Consider the following 25,690-nt stretch of genomic DNA (forward strand, 5'->3'; position numbering starts at 1 on the left):
CTGCGTTCAGACTCGTCCTGTGTTGCATGTCTTTGTCCAGCAGGTGTCAACGTTGCTTCAGAGCGTCTCCAGGTCCAGACCTGAAGCCCTGAAAGTCCCCCATCAGGACCAGGACCAGGACTTACAGACCTACTTATCAGAACAGGACAGCTGTACCTAATAATGTGGCCAGGAAACGTCTCACACTCAGAGACTCAGCATCGTTGTGTTGTTCTCTGATAATCAGCTGAAGAATCAACTCGACTCTTAACTGATTCAGGTTTTAAACTCTGGGTCCTGGTTTGGTCCAAGTCTCAGCTCAGCAGGAGGGGGGTCGACAACCAGCTCAGCATCAGACATCAGACACAGTCTGAACGCACTCCCCCCATAGATATATAGATATAAATATAGATATATAGATATAAATATATATAAATATATATATATATATAAATATAAATATATATATATATATAAACTAAATAACTGCTGAGGCTGTAGGACGTGAGGTTCTGGATTCAGATTCATCAGCAGCATCTACTGAAGACAAACATGTCCTGTTTGTCCTCTTCACCTATTTCAATAACGGCAGCAGATCTAGATCCAGATCCAGATCAGAGCAGTTTCCTGGTTCAACTGGTTTTTCAGTTTCATGTGCGGCTGTGAAGTAACAGGTGTTTATTAAGTCGGTCGGAGCAGGACGTCCACGTCCACACGGACCAGATGTTTCTGTGTGAGTGAAACTGATTTAAAACACGTGAGTCGTCTTCAGCGTTTTCACTCTGAGCTGCTTCATTAATAATTATTAATAATTATTAATAATTATTAATAATTATTAATAATTATTAATAACGCAGCCAGAGTCCTGGTTATTGTGTTTGACCAGGGATGAATAAAATGTCTCCGTCTCTGTGGAGGAGGCAACATGTCCTCTCGTCTCCGGTGAAGGTCAGTTTTATTCTGAGCATTAAACCCACACGGAGACGTCGCTGCCAACTCTCCTCCAGTTTCCTCCACATCTCGGCTGAAGGTGGAAAGTTTTTCTGGCTGAGGTGAAAGAGACGAATCGTCCTCAGGCCCAGATCTGTGTCTCTGCTTCATCCTGAAGCCGTGAGGAGACGACATAATAATCAGGACATAACTGGATTATATTTGGTTTAGTTACGTGTATGTGATGTTTTCACTGAGCTCAGTCTGTCTCCAGAACGTCCACTGTCCACTGTCCTCTGTCCACTGTCCTCTGTCCTCTGTCCTCCTGTGTCTTCACCTCAGCGACCTGTTAACGTCCAATAACGGCAGCAAAGCTCAGTGATCGATGATGATGGGACAATGATGGACGGCTGGGTGGAGGACGGTGAGGTGGAGGACGTTAGGGTGGAGGACAGTGAGGTGGAGGACGGTGGGGTGGAGGACGGTGAGGTGGAGGACGGTGAGGTGGAGGACGGTGAGGTGGAGGACGTTAGGGTGGAGGACGGTGAGGTGGAGGACGGTGAGGTGGAGGACGGTGAGGTGGAGGACGTTAGGGTGGAGGACGGTGAGGTGGAGGACGGTGAGGTGGAGGACGGTGAGGTGGAGGACGTTAGGGTGGAGGACAGTGAGGTGGAGGACGGTGAGGTGGAGGACGGTGGGGTGGAGGATGGTGAGGTGGAGGACGGTGGGGTGGAGGACAGTGAGGTGGAGGACAGTGGGGTGGAGGACGGTGGGGTGGAGGACGGTGGGGTGGAGGACGTTAGGGTGGAGGACGGTGAGGTGGAGGACGGTGCGGTGGAGGACGGTGGAGGACGGTGGGGTGGAGGACGGTGGAGGACGTTAGGGTGGAGGACGGTGAGGTGGAGGACGGTGAGGTGGAGGACAGTGGGGTGGAGGACGGTGGAGGACGGTGGGGTGGAGGACGTTAGGGTGGAGGACAGTGAGGTGGAGGACGGTGGGGTGGAGGACAGTGAGGTGGAGGACGGTGGGGTGGAGGACGGTGGAGGACGGTGGGGTGGAGGACGTTAGGGTGGAGGACAGTGAGGTGGAGGACGGTGGGGTGGAGGACGGTGGAGGACAGTGAGGTGGAGGACGGTGAGGTGGAGGACGGTGGGGTGGAGGACGGTGGAGGACGGTGGAGGACGGTGGGGTGGAGGACGTTAGGGTGGAGGACAGTGAGGTGGAGGACGGGGGACGTCTCAGACCATCTATCAAAGCCATGGAGACGTTTCCTTCATGATGATCAGTGGAGACGAGGACGATGGAACACGGGAGCAGGACGTTCCTCAGAGGACAATAGAGACGTTAATGGACGGCATCAGTGTCTCATCTGGACACATTATTTCTCCACTAACAGATCTGACACCAGGAGACGAGACCTGGACCAGAGGGACAGAGGGACATGAAGACCCTGTAGCTCCACGTCGTCTCTGGATGAAGCTGGAAGATCAACATGATTTTCACTGAAACACATTTGATCAGTTCAAGGACGCATCCTTCATGTCACTTATTCTCTCCTCAGTCCTTCTCCGACGCCTTTCCTATCACGTCTCCTCACCTGTACTTCCATCTCCTTCTTCACTTCATCCTATCCTTCCTGCTTCCTTCTTCTTCCTTCTTCATTCTCTTCCTTCCTTCCTTCCTTCTTCTTCCTTCCTTCCTTCCTTTCACTTCCTTCTTCTTCCTTCCTTCTTCCATCTATCTTCCTTCTTCTTCCTTCTTCCTTCCTTCTTCCCTTCTTCCTTCCTTCCTTCCTTCTTCCTTCCTTCTTCCTTCCTCTCCTTCCTTCCTTCCTTCCTTCCTTCTTCTTCCTTCACTATCCTTCCATCCTTCCTTCCTTCATCCTCATTCCTCCTCCTTTTCCTTCTATCGTCCTCCTTCCTTCTTCCTTCTCATCCTTCCTTCTTCTTCCATCCTCTCTTCCTTCATCCTTCCTTCTTCTCATCCTTCTTTCCTTCCTTCTTCTTTCCATCTTCCTTCTTCCTTCCTCCATCTTCCTTCTTCCATCCTTCTTCCTTCTTCCATCTATCCTTCCTTCTTCTTCATCCACTTCCTTCCTTCTTCATCTCTTCTTCCTTCCTTCCATCTTCTTCTTCTTCCTCCATCCTTCCTTCCTTCCTCTTCTTATCCTTCACCATCTTCTTCTTCCTTCATCTTCTTCATCTATCCTTCCTTCTTCTTTCCTCCTTCCTTCATCCTTCACCATCCTTCTTCTTCCTTCTATATCAATCTTCTTTCTTTCATCTTCTTCCTTCCTTTTTCTTCTATCTCCTTCTTTCCTTCCTTTCATCCTTCCTTCCTTTCATCCTTCTATCCTTCCTTCTTCCTTCTTCCTCTATCATCCATCTTCTTCCTCCTCCTTCTTCTTCATCTTCCATCCTTCCTTCCTTCATCATCTTCTCCTTCCTTCATCATCCTCTTCCATCCATCTTCCTTACTTCATCTTCCTTCATTATCTTCTTCTTCTTCTCTCTTCCCTTCCTTCCTTTCATCCTTCCACCCATCCTTCCTTCCTTCATTCCTTATATCAATCCTTCTTTCCTTTCATCCTTCCTTCCTTCCTTCCTTCCTTTTATCCTTCTATCCATCCTTCTTTCCTTCCTTTCATGCTTCCTTCCTTTCATCCTTCCTTCCTTCCTTTCATCCTTCTATCCTTCTATCCTTCCTTCCATCCTACCATCCTTCCTTCCCTCCTCATATTTCCTTGAGGACCCTCTGGATCCTGGGACTGGACTCGTTTTAGTTTCAGCTCTGGAGACGAAGCTGCACAGTTAGATTTTCTATTTATTTACTTGTTTTCTGCAGTAATTGCTGACAGGAAACAAGCTGCAGGGTGTGTCCGGCCTAATGTTGTTTACTCAGGAAGAGGCAGCAACACGTAGAATGAGGAAATAACAGCAGAGCCGTGTCTCGTTATGTTTCTTTCCATCCAGAGCCGCGTTGCTGCCAAAGCTCCGACCTGCTTCCAGTTGGCAGCTCGTCTCAGCACCTGTCGGCCATGACGGGACAGAACGGCCTTTGTTTCCACCTGAGGGGCGAACACACAGCGAGCGTTTAGCGCCGAGAAGCTAACGCTGCTGCAGCTTCACCGTTTATATCCACAACTACAGCTACACAAAGAGCAACACACATGAGCTCAGAGCCTCAGTAACATCAGCTCAGTGTCTGCAGAGCAACAGGTTTTAAACGTTAATACTCTGATGTTTCAGGCCTTTTAACATCTGGCTCATTTATAATAATGAACTTTAATTCATGCATTAAACGCAACACAAAGAGCTGCACTGAAAAATAAAATAAATAAATAAAATACATAAAACTGTAAAATGCCTGAAACTGAAACAGTGACTAGTTTTTATCTGAATAAAAGCAAAAAACTGAAATATTTAAATGATATGCAGCTAAATACTTAGCAAGCTAACCCTAGCATGGAGCTAGCTTTAGGTGCTAATGTTCTTTGGAATGTTAACAAACTTTAACCCTAGAATTTATGTCGTGCTGCTTCCAGCTAGAGATGTGGTCGCATTAGCCTTAGCATCGCCATTAGCATCACGACTAGCATCACTATTAGCATCGCCTCTTGCATCATTGTTAGCATTACCTTTAGCATTGCTCTAGTATCACCATTAGCATTACCTCTTGCATCATCATTAGCATCACCTCTAGCATCACTGCTAGTATCATCATTAGCCTTACTTTCAGTATCACCGTTAGCATGGCTTCTTGCATCATCATTAGCATTACCTTTAGCATAACCACTGGTGACCATGGTTAATGGTCCATCTGTTCCTGGGACATGTGAGACTTGTCTAGTGTGGACACAGTTTCTTTCTGCATCACTAACAACCATGTGAGAGACTTTTTGAGAAGATAAAAATGATGAACTGACTATAAAGATAAAATATAAACTTAGCTTTAGCTCTGTTTTATTACTTTGTGACATGGCAGATTAAACCAGCCTGTGACAGGATGATGCTGTGGATGGTATGATGACACATATAACATAACGATCTGATTTAATCCACAAACACTAACGAACATGTGTCTATAGATGAAACACAGCAGCAACACAACGATGTTTCTCGGGTTGAAGTGAAGCAGTCGGGGACCAGTCGCTCAGCGAAACATTAATGTTTCTTGGACTGTTGCAGCTTCAGCTAAAGGTTTTGTCCTGGATCGGGTTCAGGAGGATTTACTCCTACGAGGTGTAAAGACGGACTCGTGTTGTGGATGAGCATCTGGTGTCTGTGATCGTTTCCACAGCAGAATACTTTCTCCTGAAATACACTCGAGGAAACACTAAAAATAGACCAGGAGCCTCTCGTGAGCCAGGATGGTTCCACCTCCAGGTTTACTCATAAAAACAGAAGCTCGTCATTAAAAACCTAAAGTCTAACGAACCGTCATCAAACTCATTCTCATATGTTCAGGTCGCTACATAAGATCTTTATTCCTTCAGCTGTTAAATAAAAAGATATTTAGAGATTCTTTAGTGAGAACGGGGCAATTCACTCATTCATTTACTGTTTAAATAATTTATGATGTGTTTCTAATAAGCACCATTACATTTCATTCTGGGCTGTTATTTTTATCTCATTTTTATTTTTAGTATAGCATCACCTCTAGCATCACCTCTAGCATCTCCTCTAGCATCACCTCTAGTATCAACATTAGCATCACCTCTAGCATCCCCATTAGCATCTCCTTAGCATTCTTAGCATCACCTTAGATACCATTGCTCACTAGATCAACTTTAGCATATTGCTCTTAGCATCACCTTTAGCATTTGTCTCTAGCATCACCATTATCATCACTATTAGCATCACTATTAACATTGCCACTAGCATCACCTTTAGCATTGTCTCTAGCATCACCTCTAGCATCACCATTAGCATCAGTCTCTAGCATCACCATTAGCATCACCATTAGCATCAGTCTCTAGCATCAGTCTCTAGCATCACCTCTAGCATCACCATTAGCATCAGTCTCTAGCACCGTCTCCGTAAGATTTTCTTTGTTTCCAGATGAGCAGATAGAAAGTTTTGCTTTTAATAGCAAGAAAACAATGAAATTCCAAACTCCTAAAGCAGTTAAAATGCGTTTACTCGCCAGTATCTCAGATTACTCCCAAGATTTATCCAGTTGTTTTATGACCTTTGTTTTTATTTGTACCTTAAAATGAGGCTAAACTAATCATATGAACCGGAGGCAACATTTCCAACACGTTGCATAAAAAGAAGAATTAAATAATTAAAGTTGTTTGTCAGTTTCAGAAATGTTGTATATCGGCTTATTTCATTTATTTGATTTTATATCAGAATGTTTTAATCTATTTTTTTTCTTTCTCATTTTGTTCATTTAGATTTTTAATCCGTACATTTTGTGCGAAGGAAAAACAGGGAAAATGATAATAAAGAAACACTGAATCTCTTAAATGTTGAAAGACCTGGAGACTCCGGGTTCTTTCTTCCTCTTTTAATCACAAACCTCCTTGAATCGCTTTCATCTGGAGCCCGACACAAACCTGTGACACCAACATTAACATATCAAAGAGCGACGCTCGGCATAAATTACCATCGCATCATAATATTCATTATCAGATGTTAATCCAGATTTAGGACAACAGGTCTCAGTGTGAGATGCAGCAGAGTGAGCGAACAGCTGTTTGCTCATTAGACCCATTAGCTTCTATCAGCACATCTCAACCACATTTACTCCACCTGGTAGTGGAGGAGCTCCACCTCAGCCTCAGACTGCTTTAATTCAGCCTGAAGCACAAACACCGTGTTCATTTCAACACAGACGTGTTCTGTGCTGAGATCTCTGCAGCTCTTTAGCCTCTTTTAGCTCTGCGTTTTGGTTTCTTCATAATTATATAATATCTCGTTTATTTCAGTCCCACAGTAAAAAGATGCTGTTGAATTTAAAGGTGTTTACCAACGACGCCTTCTCGTGTTTTTCATCGGCCACTTGGCGAGCTAGCAGCCTTCAATAAGATGCTAGTTGCTACGTTAGCCTAAACAGCAAACATTAGCTACTAAGATAAGCCTGTTGCTACGTTAGCATTTAGCCTTTATAGGGCACTAATTGAAATACTTGGAAATTGTAAATTTCAACCCCAGAGTGTTAAATGAATTAAATTTAAGTTAGCATCATTAGCAAATGCAAACCTTAAACTAATGTAAACATGTATTTGAGAGGGGGACCTTGTAGACCACATCAGACCCTGATTAGACCTGAGGATGTTTCCTGGATCTTCTCTGATTGGCTCAATGAAAACCACATGACACTAAACCTCACTGAGAGGAACCAGGAACCACGTTACCACACATGGTTCCTGGTTCCTACAGAGCAGAGGCGTCAAACTCATGTTAGTTCAGGGGCCACGTACAGAACAACATGATCTCAAGGGGCCAGACCTTCAAATAATGACAACTTCAAATGTTTCCCTTTGTTTTAGCAAAAAGAAGAACATTACGAAAGTGTTCACATTTAATGACCTGCACTATTACGAAATCTTTGAACAACTAGATGTTTCTTAAGAAAAAGAAGTGCAATTTCTGTGTGTCTCAATGTTGTGTTATGTCCACAGCTCTTACTAAAATTGTGTGAAAGGAAGTAGAACATTTTGTCGGAAAATTTGCAGTTAATATCTTCAGTGTAGTTTTTGCACTTTGCAAATTCATCCCGTGGGCCAGATCGGACCCTCTGGCGGCCGCTTCTGGCCCGCGGGCCATATGTTTGACACCTGTGCTATAGAGGGTTAACGGCGCTAGCAGTAGCTGCTACATTATCCTTAAACAAGATGCCTGCTGTTAATTTTACATAAATTGTCCGTACCAATTGGTTTATTATGGCTCCAGCATCATCAAGTCTTTGTTTGGGTGTATTTTTTTAGTGTCGCCCATGGAAACCGTCATTATCCAGCAATTTAACGAATTAACCTAAATAAAGGACGGTGTACATGTTTTCCATGGAAATTAGCTCAAAATGTTCATCATTAAACTGAAACGGTCTCTGTGAGGCTCAGTGAAGTTTCATTTGTCATCAGTGTGGAACTTTTCTTCGGGCCATATTTTTCATGGGTTGGGTTCGCTGGTAAAAATAGCAGCACTGACCAATAGGAGCGACTCTGGTGCCAAGCGTGGCCGCCACCCACCAGCACAAGTCCTCAGCACCTGCTCGGCCTCCAGTTTGGGAGAGTGTTGCCCAGAGACCAGCATTCCCTCCGGTCACGGCTTTAACACGAGCTGTTGTTCAGATCCGATTAAAGACATCCGTGACTTTCACAGCATCAGCAGGTTTCCTCTCAGCGGCGTCTCCCAACACTCCTTTCATTAGGGCAGAAATACAAACTGTTAGTACCAAAAAGATTCCAAATCAATACATGCTTTACATATAAACTCTTTTATTAATAATTACTGGGTCCAAAAAATAATCACAGTAGCTGTGATGGAGTCACACTGTGCACCCACAGACTGTATATAAACATGGAGGCCACCTCTCCTCCATAGACTGTATGGAGTCTGATCAGTACGGTCTGAGGGCGGAGCCATGATATTGATGCCCCGCCCACACTTTTCATTGAATTAATCCTACGCTCTGCTCTGCCTGCACCAGCTACAAGGACATGTAGGATTATACACTGAACTTCAACTTCTCTCCCTCCCGCCATGATGTCACATCCTGTTTCTATAGCGACAAATAACAACTCAAACAAAATCCCAAAAATTGACACTTGACCATTCACCAACATTATATGAACGACCTAAAATGACAGAAACCATCCTTGAAAAATAAATAAATAAATTGACGTGTATTGTAGTGTTTTATTTCAGCCCAAGCCCCGCCCACTAACATGGAGCTCATCACCTCTACTGCAGCCTCCAGACACCAGGGGGCGCTCTGCTTGCTTTGGCTTCACTTTAGAGGAGCAATTCCAGCGTCCATCACATTTAAAGCTATTGCTATGTTAGCCTTGAGCAAGATGCCAGCTTCTGCATTAGCCTTAAATAACACATCTACATGCTACATTAGCCTCAACAAGCTAACATCAGCCACTGTGTTAGCTTGAAATGAGAAAATAAGGATAAGGAGACAACTTTGACATCAGCTACAATGTTAGCCTTATATAAAATGTTAGCCGCTACGTTAGCCCTAAACTGTGACATGACGTCAGCTACTAGCCTAGCTTATGTTAGCTTTTGTGATTTATTGTGCGTCTGCAACACCACCTGCACACATGGATATATGTCAGTGTGAAACCTTCATTTTACTGAAAATAGTGGTTAAATCTGAATATTTACACTGATATTATATTTATTATTATAGTTTTTAGGATACAAGTGTGTGAAAACATAAATCCTGCCGGTAGGTTAAACATCTGTTTTAATTATGTTTTCATCAGAATGTTTCTGAGTGTAAATGAATGTGGAGGCTGTTGTGTAAGAAGCGTCTGGAGACTGAGCGTTTAGTTTAGTTTCCTGGGAGATACGAGCGCGGAGGATAATCACTGACATTTGGGGATGTTGAGGCCGCGTGGTGACCCAGAAAGACGAGACTCTTCAGCTCATACGAGGAGAATGTGAGGAAATGAAGAGGGACAAGGCAGAAACGCTAGCGCTAAACTTCTGACCTGCAGAGAAAACATGACGTGAGTTTATGTGAAAGGACTGCTGATCATATGTCTGCTCATGGAAAAACCGTGGAGCTCTGCGGTTATTCACGACCTGATGGCAGATTTGTGTGGCCTGGTACCTAAACAGCCTATTTAACGTCTTATTAATGGAAGATCAGTGACGTGTCTCTGGCCGCCTCCACCAAGCTAACAGCTAATTTAACAAATATCAAGAATCTGACACATAAATGAGTTCTAGAATATTTTCTAGATAATTAAGAAATTAAATTAAGAAGTTAAATTAGTAAGGAATTTAGAAAATGAAGCAATTAGGACTGGAGGACAAACTTTTTTTAATAGCAGCTACTATTAAATATGGATCTAGGAAGCTAGGCAGAGCTACTGTTAGCTGGGAGGCTAGGGAGAGCTACTATTAGCTGGAAGGCTAGGGAGAGCTACTATTAGCTAGGGAGGCTAGGCAGAGCTACTATTAGCTAGGGAGGCTAGGCAGAGCTACTATTAGCTAGGGAGGCTAGGAAGCTAGGCAGAGCTACTGTTAGCTGGGAGGCTAGGCAGAGCTACTGTTAGCTGGAGACGCTAGGAAGCTAGGCAGAGCTGCTGTTAGCTTGAAAGCTAGGCAGAGCTACTGTTAGCTGGAGACGCTAGGAAGCTAGGCAGAGCCTGTTTATCTGTGGGGTCTGACTCACTGGTGGAGCCTCTAGTGGACGGCAGAGGAACTACATGTCTCTGAAGCTTCTGTGTTTCTTTTGTTATAATTGATGAAATGAAGCCAAAACGTATGAGTTGAGGTTTGTTAATCAGGCCCCGCCCCTGTGTAAGCCCCGCCCCCTCGATGTTAGCGTGTTTGTGCTCAGTGAACCATCAAACACTAATACTGAACGTAAGCATATTTCCAACATTAAACAGGCTTATTACTCATCTTGGGGGGGGGGTTGACTTGACTACTAATTATTTCCAGATGTATTTCCTCATGTACAGTACGAGTCGGCCTCTGGATTTACCTCCACAGCTTCGCTGCTGAGGCCTCAGATAAAGAGAAGCAGCAGAGTCTGAGCTCCTTCCTCAGCAGAAGAGCTTTTCTCTCCGTGTCTCGGCTTTGATGAGGATTCAGAACCTTGCGAGGGATTTTTCTTGCTGCGACCGGAGGAAGACGTCACCGTCGTGAGCCAAACACGATGACAAAGCCACGGCGCCGAGAGAGGAGGATCAGTGTGCATGTGTTTGGAAACCTTTCTCTAACCGCTCTGTGTCTAATGGGACATTTTCACGGCTCGGTTTGGCTGCGGGGGGGGGGGGGGGGGGGGGGGCATTTATCACAATGGGGCTCAAGTAAAGGACAAAGAGGGCAAACAGTTTACTGCTCCACAGCCACATCCAGAGGAAATGAAGCCGAGTTAAAGGAGGAGAGATGCAGTATTGGTGCTGATCAGAGCAGGTGGGTCAGATTCTACTGGAACAATCTGGAAAAAAAGACTGAACTCAGGTTAAAGCAAATAATTATAAAGATATAAAACTGGATTTTCACCTGATATGTAGCAGAAAACACCACTATTAGCTAGGGATGTTAGCTGGGAGGCTAGGATGCTAGGAGGAGGTACTATTGGCTAGGCACGCTAGGAAGAGCTACTGTTAACTGGGAGGCTAAGAAGCGCAACTGTTAGCTAGCGAGGCTAGTTAGATAGGAAGAGCTGCTATTAAAGCAAATAATTATGAATATGTAGATTTGGATTTCACTCTGGGTTTGAGAAAGTAACACGTAGCAGAAAACACTACTACTAGCTAGGGAGGTTAGGAAGCTACAAAGAGCTACCGTTAGCAAGGGAGCTCAAGATGCTAAGAAGAGATACTACAATCTAAGAAGCGCTACTGTTAGCTAGGGATGTTAGCTGGGAGGCTAGGATGCTAGGAGGAGGTACTATTGGCTAGGGACGCTAGGAAGAGCTACTGTTAACTGGGAGGCTAATAAGCGCTACTACTAGCTAGGGAGGTTAGGAAGCTACAAAGAGCTACTGTTAGCAAGGGAGCTTAAGATGCTAAGAAGGGATACTACAATCTAAGAAGCGCTACTATTAGCTAGGGAGGCTAGTAAGATAGGAAGAGCTACTGTTAGCTAGGGAGGCTAGTAAGATAGGAAGAGCTACTATTAGCTAGGGAGGCTAGTAAGATAGGGAGCGCTACTATTAGCTAGGGAGGCTAGTAAGATAGGGAGCGCTACTATTAGCTAGGGAGGCTAGTAAGATAGGAAGAGCTACTGTTAGCTAGGGAGGCTAGTAAAATAGGGAGCGCTACTATTAGCTAGGGAGGCTAGTAAGATAGGAAGTGCTACTATTAGCTAGGGAGGCTAGTAAGATAGGGAGCGCTACTATTAGCTAGGGAGGCTAGTAAGATAGGGAGCGCTACTATTAGCTAGGGAGGCTAGTAAGATAGGAAGAGCTACTGTTAGCTAGGGAGGCTAGTAAGATAGGAAGTGCTACTATTAGCTAGGGAGGCTAGTAAGATAGGGAGCGCTACTATTAGCTAGGGAGGCTAGTAAGATAGGAAGAGCTACTGTTAGCTAGGGAGGCTAGTAAGATAGGAAGTGCTACTATTAGCTAGGGAGGCTAGTAAGATAGGGAGCGCTACTATTAGCTAGGGAGGCTAGTAAGATAGGAAGCGCTACTATTAGAGATGTTATTTTAATTCTTGGAGCGATTAGAAGTGTTATCTGCTTTATACCTGCACTCAAACACATGTGGAGCCTCTGGTCTCATAAAGTGAAGAATCGAACTGTGTCTTTCGTCGCTGTAAAGTTGACGTTGTCCATCTGAAGGACAAACATCTGCGTCTGTTTCTGAGAATCCCGACGTTGGCCGATCAATAAAGCCGTGAATCATTTACTAGATCGTCTGATTAGCTTTGCATGCCACAGCTGCACATTCAAATTATTAACGGCATCCTGACAAAGCGGCGCGTTGTGTCCTGTTCCCTGTTTGCTTTGCATATTCCTTTACAGCCATGTGATAAGAGGTGAACGCCTCTGTTTGGGCCCAGACCAGCTGCTCATCAGGGGCCATAAAACCTACTAAAGCAGCAGCACGGTGAAGCATCGCCTGCAACATGGCAGAGGAAGTGAAGCTGTGAGACCATCCTGGTTCATCTGGTTCCTATCAGCAGATCCACAGGAACTTCCCACAGGAACCATGAACCTGGTCAGGCCTGGACCAGATCACTGAGACCTTCTCTGCTTCATGTCGGCAGGTTTGATGCTTCCACTCCAGCATCATAACAAGACTCCATCCGACCTTTCTGTGGGAGAAGGAAGGAGGGAGGAGGGAATTAACTGTGACCCAGGCAGCTGCATTAGTTTCTGCTGTAAACGTGATAAACTAAAGCACCTTCAGAAGAAACTCAGTGCAGAACATAACACGGCCCAAATGAAACCAGTGCTGTACTTAGTGCAATAAACAGAACATAACACGCCTCCATTGATCAAGCAGACGTCATAACGTTCACTGAGGATCATCACTGGCTTTATCTGCATCCTCTTCCTCCGCTGGTCTGAACCTGCTCTTCTCTAATGAACGTGTCTTTAAACTCTACAGGACAGAAAGAAACATTGTTTAGTTTTTACTTTGACTGAAAGGAAACCACGTCTTTTATTGACATCTAGATACAGCTGATACACCTGGAAGGAGGGAAGGAATGAATGAATGAATGAATGAATGAATGAATGAATGAATGAATGAATGAATGAATGAAGGAAGGAAGGATCCTCGTTTAGCTCTTAAATGCAGGATGTGGAGCAGAATGACTCTGCAGCCTGAACGTGACCCACGGTCTGAGCCTTTATTCAGATTCCTCCTGGTTAATTGACTCCACGGTTTATAACCCCCCCCCCCTGCCCCCCCCACAGAGAGACAAGGACGGTGTCTCTTCAACGCTTCACCGCATCACTGCAGTCGACCACGTGTCCTCCAGCACATGTATGTTCTATGTGCAGCCTCAGGATCTCACTTTCAATCTAAACGCCCATAAATCACGTCACTGTGGAGTCTTTCACCGGTCTCCCCCACCTCCCCCTCCTCCTCCTCCTCCTCCCCCCTCCTCCCCCCTCCTTAGATCTATAGCTCCGTTTCCATTCAAATCAAATTGAATCACACGTTATTTAAATAGCACCATTCATGCAAACACACACTGCAACACAAAGTGCTTCGCAAATACAAACATAAAACATTACAAGAAATAAATCAAGAACAAACCCACTCTCACCCATATACACTGTAGAGCTGTTGAGACGTGGCAGCGCACTGAGGATTAAGACAATTAAAGTTCTTCTCAAAATAAAAATGATATTTCTGAAATTCCAATGAAGTCCGGTGTCTCTTTGTTTCCATTGAAATGTGTGTAACTCTGGTAAAGTCTAATCTTTACGTCACATCCCATAATTCTCTTAAATCCTCGTCACTTTGAGGAAGATGGATTCAGATGAACAGGTCACATGACCTCCTGCATCATCTCCACGGAAACGACAAGAAAAAAACTTATATCGATACGTAGAGAGAGTAGAAATGTTTTTAGAAATGTTTCCACACGTCACCAGTTTATTATTGAGATATTTAAGTTTCTAGGAGGAACAGAAACACGGCTACTGACTCCAGATCAAGTGTCTGTAAATCAGATTTAAACTTAAATAACTGATTATTAATCAATGAATAATGTTTCAGTTCATGATGCATTTTTTTGCTTTTATTTAAAAAACAGAAGATTCACTCTCCTGGAAGTCAGGATGGAGCTGATCTTTCACTGGACAAACAAACTTTATCCAGAAACAGTGTCTTTTTATCTTGAATGTGTTTAGTAGAATATTAATGTAAATAATATAAATACAACTAAGACTAAGAAATAAATGAACCAATATGAAATAAATAATAAACCAGTGTTGTGGGGTCTGTCAGGCATCAGATATGCTACAACTCTGGTCTTTTAATAAAATGCTAATGCTAATGCTAATACTATGTGTGGTCAGATGTTGAATATAATTCCAGGTGTTTCCTCCTTGTTGCATCTTTAGAGGTGAAGTTCAGACAAACTTTAGACAAACTGCAGCAATAGAGCTAAGGAGGCTAAGCTAATTAAGCTAACTCACTGGCACCAGGGCCGTCATGGTTCCCATCCCTAGATCTTTAAAAGACCTGAAGTCATTCTACCCCTGAGCATGGCGCTCTGTGATGATTAAGGTAAAAGTAAACTTATACGCAGATGATACTCTGATTTATATTACAAATTGTACATATGATGGATCTCGTCTTCTGGTTTTCCTTTAAATCCAGAAAATCTCACAAACCTTCATTGGTTGAAAGTCAAAGATGAGCCACGACTTCCAGGAGCCGATGCAAACTCTAAAAGACCTCATCCACTGTGGTTTACATTTAGAAGCTCTGCTCATGTCTTCACCATCGTCCATTATTCTCAATCGATTCCTCTAAACAATCACACAAATTAAAGCATAGCAAACAAACAAGCAAATAAACAGCGGCCCTGGTTTCTGAGGCAGCAGCTCGTCTTATTGGTGGTGGGTGTTTTACCTCAGTCAGGTTGGATTTGGTTTGCAGCCCAGCTCCAGGTCTCGTCTGTTTGAGTCGTCCTAAAAAGATGTGACAAGCTGCTCAGATAAAAGAAGAAGAAGCGACACACGAGCTCTTTAGATAAAATCTCGTCCGGGAGCAGCAGAGGGCACGAGGGACGACCTCCAGCCGGACGTCCTGTTTGATATCGATGCGTTTCACATGATGTTCATCATAAGAATTTATATTTATGGTTTTCTGGTACAGGCCTGTATGTTTGGGGAGTTGTATTTTTATTTTTTGGGATTTATTAGAGGTGAAGGTGGAGGAAGGTTGAGGACAAACAATAATATGAATGAAATGTAGTTTAATTAGATTTGGTGGGAGATATCTGAAGCTTCCCCAGTGCGGAGCATGTGATCGTAATCTAATCAGTCAGGTATTAATCCCTCGGGTGTTCGCCGCGACGATGGCACCGACCAGCGCGAGGAGGATTTTTTGATTTTAATGGAGTCAGGGATCAGATGATACCTTGGCAGCGTGACAGCGTCGCCACCCGAGCTGCTGTATTGTTATCTCGGCGGCGGGAGGCGCGGCAGGAATGCTGGAGGGTCTAAACTTAGAGGGATGACTGGAGGCTGCACCTGTGCTGCAGCCATCACCGGGACGCTCACGCCTCCAGGTCCCGGAAACCAACCGACCAAACAAATAACTAAACGTGATGGAGCTGGAGTTCTGTTTTATAGCCCCCCGCCCCCGAGAAATCTTTGTTGTGATGGACGCCTCCTAGAAGACAGGTGATGAACCGACAACCCACTGGGTCCATACGTGTTTATTTATTTATTGTTTATTCGTTTAGTCAGTCCCATGTTAATCTTAGTCTCCTACTGACATTTGGTTTGCATTGTCAATTTCTCCATTTCATTAAGAACCATAAAAACTAAACATCGACTTTAATCTTGGCCACGGGAAGTGGTTTTTGGAAAAAAGTTATGTCCTCATGTGTGGACACGGGGATTATTTCACTCAATACCATAATAAAGTCACTAATATGTAACATTAATGAAGTCCCAATGTCCTCGATCGAGTTCTTGCTAATTAGTGACGTTATAGCTCGTTACTGCTGATGGAATTTGTGTCATATTAAACTAGAAACGTTTCAACTGTGAGATTTGATGAGGTTTTGTACTTTTGTTACGTGCTCGGCTGCAGAACGAATGCAGTTATGAGGATAAAAGTTTAAATGACGCAGAATAAGAAGCTGCAACAAACCTAAAACTTAACGTCCCCGTACGAGGACGCAGGGTCTCAGGAGGTTAAACCACTGGCTGCATAAATATCTAAATATCTAGAATTAAGATTAAGATTAATGATATGAAATGTTTAATGTGTTTTAATGAGGATGAGTTGGATTAGATTTGTCTTTATAAGAAACAAAAAAGAATTTACGTTAATCTTTGATTTTAAATAATAAAGTACTAATACATTTGAGGGGACAGTTCTTACCACACAGGGACAAATAAAGGTGGATGTGACCTGAGAGTTGATACTTTGATCTGAATGAAGGTCTGAAACGGCCTCAGGCTGCAGCATCGATCCAGGAAATAACAATATGAGCTCTTTGGTTTATTCCATCCCCTCCACTCTGGCTGCTTGTAATCAGGTCTTTGACAAGGACATGGAGGACTCCCCCCCTCAGCCACCACCCCCCCAACCCCCCCACACACAAAGTCACGTTTCTATCTTTGAAAGGACTTTCCATTGACATAATGCATTCCCTGACCCGACTGTAACCTCTAAACTAAAAGTCTGAACAGGTTTCAAACCTCAAATAAAAGCACGTTGTAATAAAAATACGTCCCCAACCTTGACTTTTACCTGCCAAGAAACGTCTCCACCGGCCTCCGTCAGCCTCCGTCAGCCTCCACCAGCCTCCACCAGCCTCCACCGGCCTCCGTCAGTCTCCACCGGCCTCCGTCAGCCTCCGTCAGCCTCCACCAGCCTCCACCAGCCTCCACCGGCCTCCGTCAGTCTCCACCGGCCTCCACCAGCCTCCACCAGCCTCCACCGGCCTCCGTCAGCCTCCACCGGCCTCTGTCAGCCTCCATCTCCTCGGTTCCTGAAACAGAACCACCATCAGTGTTGGTTTTCTGTTACTAACTCAGAGCTTTACGTTTTATTACAAACCATTTATTTATCCATCAACATGTCAGGCTCCACCCTCTGAGCTGCAGGGGGCGTGGTCAGCTGTCAATCATCTGCAGCTGATTAAAATAAGAGTCCATATTCTACATCATCGACTACATTGATGTTTAAACCCAAGTCCCGCCCACTAATGTGAAGGGGGTGGAGCTTATGACTTATACTGTAATCTCCAGCCACCAGGGGGAGCTCTACTTGCTCTTGCTTCACTTTTAATAGACCTCAAAGTTGAATCAATATGTTTCCAGCTTAAACAATATTCAGAACTAAGGGGTGTGGCCATTCCCGTGCTGACAGTCTCTAGCTCCTCCCCTTTGACACTGTTGAGTCAGCCAGGAGTTGGTGGAGTCAGCCAGACACGAGGAAGGTTCATCCCTCAGCATCTTCATGCTTTTAATGAGTTCATTCTTAAAGCGTTGACATGTGATCTGAGTTTTACTCCAGCAGCGGTATGAGCGCTATCCCTCTGCACATATTTGTCCGTTCTATTTTCAGACGAGGGAAACCCAAACCTCTCGTGGAGGATTTCCCTCCCTAGTGCTTCACCTCCAGCGTTAACTGGCCTCGTCTGACATCCACTTATTTACATCTGTGAGTGACGGCTAACGTGGAGACGCTCCTTCCTCCCGAGGCCGAGCTTTATTCCCTTCAGCCTCGTGTTTTCTCACCTTCTCCTGATGTCGTGGCCCCGTTCACACTCGGTGAAATGACTCGGCGTTCGGCTGCACAGAGACGCTCTGTCTCCGGTAATTATCGCCCTCTGGACAGGAAGACGGAGGTCGGCCTGTTTAATTGTTGCCTTCAGCTCGACCTTTGTTTCCCTCTCATCTCTGCAGCCGGAGTCAGACAGAAATGCAGCTTTAAAGACGGAGTAAAGAGGCTGAATACGAGCATCTGGAGGTTTAATAGAAGAACCGAGGATTCTCTGGAGGACATGAAGCTTCAAGCTTTACATTAGCACTTGAGACACGAAGCTCAAACATAAGGTGAACCAGAGTCTAGTCTGACCCACAGCCTGGGTCTGCAAAGTGTGAAAATTACATTCAATGGAAATTACATAGAAACATTCTCTTTATTTACTGTTATCTCTATTCAAAAATCTGGAGTTGTCATTGTTTTATACAGGCTATGCACCGACTTCACTTCCTCCTGAGGCCACGCCCCCTGAGTGGTAAAAACATGGCGACATGTAGCAGGAAATAAAACATAACTAGCAGATAAGAAGCGAACCAGGAACCAGGTCTCCTGATATTTATATGGAGCTCATTCCCGATACTCAAGAATGACCTTTAGTACTTTATACAACACAGCTCAGATCTACAGGACAATTTATTATTCAAAGTGGATCAGCCTCAGGTTCAGTTCTGATAAATGGAGTTAAATAAAAGACGCTAATGCTGAGAGCTACTGAGAAGTAACGTTAGCCATATAAAACTGTGGCGTTTAAAGGACGAGCACTGATCACAAATATTCACTTTATTGTTTTATTGTTATTTATTGTTGGAACTGAAATAGTTACTGTAACTACGACACAACAACAACATCCACAATCTGATGTGACAGAACCGGAGACGTAACTTAAGCTTTGACTTCATCAGTAACAATAACTGACACTAAATGAACGACATCTCCAGGTTTCTGTGTCTGGATTCTAACTCAGTGAAACATTTATCTATAAAATATGTCTGACTGCTTTTTAAATGTGTTGGTTCAGTTAATCAAACAGATCTTCACTGCATTTAATTCATTTTAAAGTTCAGACTCTATTAAAGTCTGTGGTTCAAGCTAATGCTGCTAATCTCCACGATCACAATCTTCCTGTGACATCACGTACGTAAATTATGATGACATCGTGTTACTGGTCTGAAGTTAGAAGAACGTTTAGCAGACGTCCTTCCAGAGCAGGAAACAGGTGAAACAGGTGAAACCTTGTAGAGTTTACCTGAGGAGCAGCAGCGTCTCAGATGGTCCAGTCCGGACCTGTAGGAGACACAGGGCTTCGGTTTCAGACGGTTTCCTGCTGGAGTCCAGGGCCCAGGAGAAACCTGAGGCCGAGGCTTCTCCTCTCCATGACCTCTGCAGAGCGGCGGCCGGTCAACGCGTTATCGCCACCGCTCGATAAACTGTAATCAGGATCCAGCAGGATATTTGTGGAGCCGTCAGCAGCTGTTCTGCTTCCACAGTTTCCTCCTTGGACTCAGTGTTTAAGAAAGACAACAACAACCAGCTGTGCAGGAATGATCCACCTCACTGAGCTCTGCAGGTCTGGATCCATGGGCCATCGGCTGAATGGATCCGATGGACGCTCAGGACAGTTTAGAAACCAGGTCAGATCCAACCAAAATCAGATGCTATAGACCAGAGAGACAGGGCAACGAGACAAGGAGACAGGGAGACAGTTGGCTGAGTGTTACCGATTCATACTAGACACTGGTACATGTTTTCCTTATGATATAAATGTTCCATGTTTGTTAAATCTGCTCAGTAAAAGTATTTTTCATTCTGATTCCTCGTTAGAATCATGAGTAGATCATTATTTAACCTGTTTTACCACCAGAGTGGAATTATTCTACAATATTCACTCATCACGACAATGAGATAAAGTCAATGTTCTGCAGTAAATCTTCTCTCAGCCAGTAGAAACATTTCTGCTGGATGTAGAAGAAGGAAACTGCTTAGAAACGTGAGTCCTCGTGTTTGAGTTCGTCTTGTTTTCATTCTCTCTGTTGTTGCTTTGAATAGTTTTAGTGGTAAAACAGTCGCTGTAATAATGTTGGTGCCCAGATAAAGTCACATTAAAGCCTCAAACATGAACCTGGTGAGAATCTACGGTGGATGAATCTCTGCAGGATCCATCCACAACCCTTCATCCCTGAGTCTTTTCTTTTCGTCAGGTTTAGGTTTTTGATTCGTGAGGAGGAAACTCTCCTTCATTGATTTGGTCGGAGGCTCCACAGAAAACACTCGGTCTTATCTCAACGAGCAGCTGCTGCTCCTCGTACGACACCATGAAACGTGAACTACACCCTCACATCTACACCAGCTACGTTCAACACATCCAACCAAGGGAACAGAGCTTAAATCCATCGAATCCACCTGAACCTCAACAGGAAGTGACTCCAGGAAATCTGAGCTGCTCAAAGTCTGACTGGTTCCTAGAGATGATCAGTTCCTCCAACGCACGTTTGACTCATTCTGGAAATGGAAGAGACCTAGAAATGCATTCTGGGAAACCTCGTAGTCCCGTGTCCACACAAGTTGCCTCCAGGTAAACGAACATGTGGCAAAACATTTAAATCATGAATAATTTTACTTCACAGTTGTTTGAGTCTTTGTGCAGGAAAATCATGAAAACCTCCAGAAAACAGTTCCCCAGCTGCTGTGTTTCTGTTCTATCTCAATAATAAGCTGATAATGGAAACACCTACATTTCTAAAAACCTCTCAAATATCTAAAATATTTTTACACTCTCATGAGGTGGTTTGTTGTTTGTAAAGTTGCTCATGTTAAAATGAAAATCCTACATTTTGCTCCAAAACACTAAAAAATGAGGTGTGAATTTTACAAAGTCACTTTTTTATCACATTTACTAAATGTAAAATCTAAATGTGAATGTTAAATGTGAATGTTACATGTTAAATCTAAATGCTAAATGTTAAGTCTAAATGTACCTGTGACCCTGCAGAAGGAAACTCGTGATCAGTGTCGTGTTTCATGTTGTCATCGTCCCTCGGCTCCTCCAACCTGAACATGATTGACGAGGACCAGTTTGATCGTGATGAATCGTGATGAGTTGATCTCAGGTAGATGATGAACCAGGCGTGTGATGGGTAATAGAGGCTCTAAGAGCTCGTCTGCTCTGACATCCTGAAAGGACGACACGAGGCCACAAACAGAAGTCAGAGGTTGATGCTCCAACACAGGAGGCTTCAGATGCAACAGAGACGGACTCATTCTCAGAGCGGATTTATGTTTGGTTTAGTTCTGAAGATGAAGCCGATGTTACACTTAGTACGTAGCATTAAGTATATATTAGAAAAATTATAAAAATAAATATCAGTAACCGCTGTAGTTTGAGTCTTTCATCTAAATAATTGTCCAGACAAACTGATGCTAATGTGCTGGTGCTAGATGCTATGACATTAGCATTAAGTTGCTAACCCAGCTAGCCTTCAAAACACAACCTTCAGTTCTCTTTAATCCTGCCAACAAAAAAAGAGTAAGCTAACTACTCATCTGCTACTTTTTTTGACAGAGAAGCTAATGTTAGCATTAATTTGCTAATTAGCTTAGCATTAAGCTTGACTTACTGAGAGAATGCAGAGACTGTCCTCCTTCAGAATCTTAATGTCGCGGACACTTGCTTGTGTTTATAGTTAATCAGATAAAAACGTTTTATTAATGTTAGCTGTACAGTTAGCTCGCTACATGGACATGCTAATGTCACAGTTAGCAGCTACATGGACATGCTAATGTCACAGTTAGCAGCTACATGGACATGCTAATGTCACAGTTAGCAGCTACATGGACATGCTAATGTCACAGTTAGCAGCTACATGGACATGCTAATGTCACAGTTAGCAGCTACATGGACATGCTAATGTCACAGTTAGCAGCTCCTTTACTGGTTTCAAACAACATGTTCATGTGACATTTAGTTCCTGGGCAGAGGTTTGCAGCGTCTCAGCATCTTCTCGCATCAAATAACTGATTCAGAGCGAGAAGCTAAAATAACAGAAACATCTTCTGAATTTTATCTACTGATGTTAGTTTCTGTACCGGCCACCAGGGGGCGACTTCATTACCCGTCAGACTGAGAGCTGGTCTCCTCAGCATCATCTCCTTCCTCCGGGCGTTTACAGTGGTTCCTATGGAAGGAAGGGGAAGCTCGACCTCTGACCTCTGAGGCTGGAGGACGTCACCCGTCATCAGTGTGAGACAGAGACAGAGACATCAGGGACAGAGACTGAGACAGAGACATCAGGGACAGAGACTGAGACAGAGACAGAGACATCATAGACATCAGAGACAGGGACATCACAGTGAGGTCCCAGAGAGTCTCCAGACGTGATGTTTATCTTCAGATTATCTGCAGAACAGAGCACAGACATGAATGAACGTGTTTCCATGGCAAAGCAGAAACAGAAACAATCAAAGTGATATTGTACCTGAACTCACCGTGAACCAGTTTTCAGACTTGGGGGGCGCTGACCCTGGTCCTGACTCAGGGGGGTCAGGGTCTGATGGAGTCATCAGAACCACTGAGGCTCCTTTACAGACACAGAATCAGAACCAGATGTTTTCTAATTAATTCAGTCTGAAAGCATTTTATTAAAACTGATCGTCTGGAAGACGGCGGCTATGTGAGCACGAGATGGACGGTAACGGTCAAAGTCCTCTCTGTCCCGTCCAGACTCGTCCAGACTCATCCAGACTCATCCAGACTCGTCTCTCCTGGTTGTAATTACTTCCTGTTAAAGTTGGTGCAGGTAGTTTAAAGCTCACAGGAGCTGATCTGTGCTTTCACTTCTATTACCGGGAGTTTTTAACAAGAGACAAAATAAAAACAAGACACAACAGCAGCTGACTGGTTTGACCTGAGAGACCAAGAGACGCCGCTCACACAAATATAGAAATAAAGAACACAAACACAAGGGCATAAAATATAGAAACGAGAACGACAGAAAAGATTCCAACAGTGTTTGTTGGTCCTGGCAGAACTGTTAGTTTCCTCTTTAGTATTTCCAGCTGCTTCTGCTTATTAAAGATAAATACAACATAGATTAGAATAGAATAGAATAGAATAGAACAGAGCCGTGTATAAGGAGGGCGTCTCTGTTTCAGTGCAGACACAGCGTCTACAGGAACTTATCTGATCAAACTGGTGTAAATTAAAGCAGGTTCACGCTGTGTTTGACTAAAACCTTTATCATTGTGGTGAGTTTGAGTGACGGCAGCTTTTCTTGGAGGACGGTGGAGAATTGTCCAGCGTCTACGTGTCTGGAGGTAAAACTTTAATTAATTTAATCTGAACATGAAGACGAACGAGGTCAAAGGACCAGAAAGTTTCTTCCTCTGATTAATTAATGTCACTTTACTGAAAGTTCAGGAGGAGACTGTAAGGAGCCGCTTACGCTAGTGTTAGCATGCTAACACGCTAAGATAAGGTGGTTAACACTACACCTGCTGGTTAGCATGCTGCTGTTAGCATTCAGCCCACAGAACAAGCAGCTGCCTCCATGTAAAGATCGGTTCTGGTGGGTTTTGACCTCTTTGTCCTTCCATACACGTCCCTGTATCGTCCCCAGGACTAACGGAGGAGACAGAACATGATAAACTGCTCGTCCTGCGGCGCCGCCTCCTCATGTTGGACCACATCTGATCAGAGCCGAGCAGAACCTCCTGAATGAACGGATTCTCCCTGTGATGGGATGTGACAGCTCAATCTCTGCTGCCGGAGGCTGAGAGGACCGGGCCAGGTTGCCACGGCTACGGGGAGGCAGGTAACCCCTCCACCTCCTCCTCCTCCTCCTCCTCACCCCCCCCAGGGAGGGAGGGAGGGAGGGGGGGGGCTGGCGTAGAGCTCGTTTCATGCTCATGGAGCCGGTGATCGGTGGTGACGAGGCTGACGGCTCTAACGCAGCAGGAATTACCTCCGAGACGCTTCAGTTCTACAGCCAGAGAGAAACCAACGATGCTCCTCATCCTCCAGCTCCGCCTCCAGCTCCGCCTCCAACACTCACTCATTCATCCCGACCCATCATCAGGATGGTTAGACCTGCACAGGAGAGGAAAACGCTTCGTAGTCAGCGCTGTTAAACATGCACAGAGTGGATCTGACTGGATAATAAACCCGTACGGTTCCTGCAGCAGGAAGAGAATCATCCTCAGCTGGAATCAGCAAAGACGCCGTCATCTACAAATCTTTGAGACTGGAACAACAAACAGACACGTTAAGAACCACAGGGGACAATGTGATGACCATTTATGGACGTCTGACACCATCATAGCCTGGTTTAGTCTCAGCGCCACATGATGAACTGACCATGGATTTATTTATGTTTGTTAGCGAGATAATATAAAAAAACTCATATGACCAGAGTCTGAGATTTTCATTTATTTCTTAAACTTTCACTCATTGTCTCTTTTGCATTTCACTGATTATTCATGTTCTCTCCCAAAGTTAGCTTGTGTTAGCTTGTGTTAGCGTGTGTTAGCTTGTGTTAGCTTGTTCATTAGTGGATGGATGCCTGCAGATAAAAAAACAGAAGCTCTGCAACATTTCCTTAAACTAAACCAAAAAGAAGAAGAAACAGCAGCTTTCTATGTTTAAGCGTCGTTTAATCTGTGACTTGTCTCCTGAGACGAACACGTCTGGACCAGGACACGTTTCCTCCAAGTGTTCAGCTCCAAAGATCTGGTGGAGTCTGATAACGACCTGAAGAGAAGATCTGATCTAATATGAACGTCGATCCTGCTTCATGTTTCTGGACTAAATTTAAAAAGCAGCAGGAACCAGACGATGACGTCCTCATCCAGAGGTCGGCAGGTTGATGCTAACGGAGGAGACGGAGCAGACGGAGGAGACCGGAGCTCTGGGACGGGACGATGCTGATTCAGGACTTATTAAGACTTCGGATCATTGGTTTCTGCTGCTTCTCGTGTTAAAATGTTTAAAGAAGGAGTTATTAAAACTAGAGCTATAAAAAGGTTAAAATGTTTAATCAGATTAATCTCAGCGTTTCTGTGGATTCACTTTGATTGAAAGCGATTAAGCGATTGTCCACCATGTGTCCACATGAATGTGTCCCTGTTGCTACGGAGACAGACTAACTTGTGGACATTGTCCAACCAGAGCAGAGCTGACGCTTCTTATTGAGAACAGTGTCTCCCAGTGAACAGTGGCTGCAGGAGTGGACACATATTAGCAGCAGCATTGGCAGCTTGTCTTTGTCTTGGTTTGTCTTGGTTTGTCTCCAGCTGTTAGCCGCGTTAGCCCAAGTGCTAGCAGGAATCCCCGGCTAACGTATGCTTGGCTTGGTTCATGTGCTGTTTGAAGCTGGAAAGAAAACTCCTTCCTGCAGAGTGTGATGATACTTTATGTGTCTCCACTGGTCCCTCTTGGTGTCTTTGTCCTCAAATGTCCCATGGAGAGGACCAACGTGCTGTTTAGCGTCTTCCATCTTTATGGGTTGGTTCTGCTGCCTGTCACTACCGGATCAGCTGGTGCTAACGCTAACGCTACTTGGACAAACTGAGACACGTTCACGTCGTTCTGCTGCAGATGCATGAATTAATGCTCAGACCTAATAAACTCTTTTCTGGTCCGACCTGTGATGTGTTTGTTGACGTGAACATTTTA

At 44.3% G+C, this 25,690-nt stretch overlaps 2 long non-coding RNA genes across 3 annotated transcripts; both read right to left on the reverse strand.

The window, feature by feature from the left end:
* Window positions 1-7,333: 7,333 nt before the first annotated feature.
* On the reverse strand, window positions 7,334-10,861 carry LOC125000183. The gene is made up of 3 exons (XR_007111287.1): window positions 10,585-10,861; window positions 9,463-9,580; window positions 7,334-8,276 (listed from the first exon to the last, which is right to left on the reverse strand). It is a non-coding gene; the product is annotated as an uncharacterized LOC125000183 (long non-coding RNA).
* A 2,181-nt stretch (window positions 10,862-13,042) lies between these two features.
* Window positions 13,043-24,853, reverse strand: LOC125000179. 2 transcript variants are annotated; one of them, XR_007111285.1, is made up of 8 exons: window positions 22,507-24,853; window positions 22,134-22,417; window positions 21,000-21,195; window positions 19,271-19,679; window positions 17,997-18,158; window positions 17,005-17,245; window positions 15,148-15,206; window positions 13,043-13,158 (listed from the first exon to the last, which is right to left on the reverse strand). It is a non-coding gene; the product is annotated as an uncharacterized LOC125000179 (long non-coding RNA). The 2 variants fall into 2 exon arrangements; XR_007111286.1 differs by lacking the exon at window positions 13,043-13,158 and adding an exon at window positions 14,592-15,044.
* Window positions 24,854-25,690: the final 837 nt, after the last annotated feature.

The sequence above is a fragment of the Mugil cephalus genome, chromosome 22, assembly GCF_022458985.1.
Source record: "Mugil cephalus isolate CIBA_MC_2020 chromosome 22, CIBA_Mcephalus_1.1, whole genome shotgun sequence".
In the NCBI taxonomy this organism is placed as follows: Eukaryota; Metazoa; Chordata; class Actinopteri; order Mugiliformes; family Mugilidae; genus Mugil; species Mugil cephalus.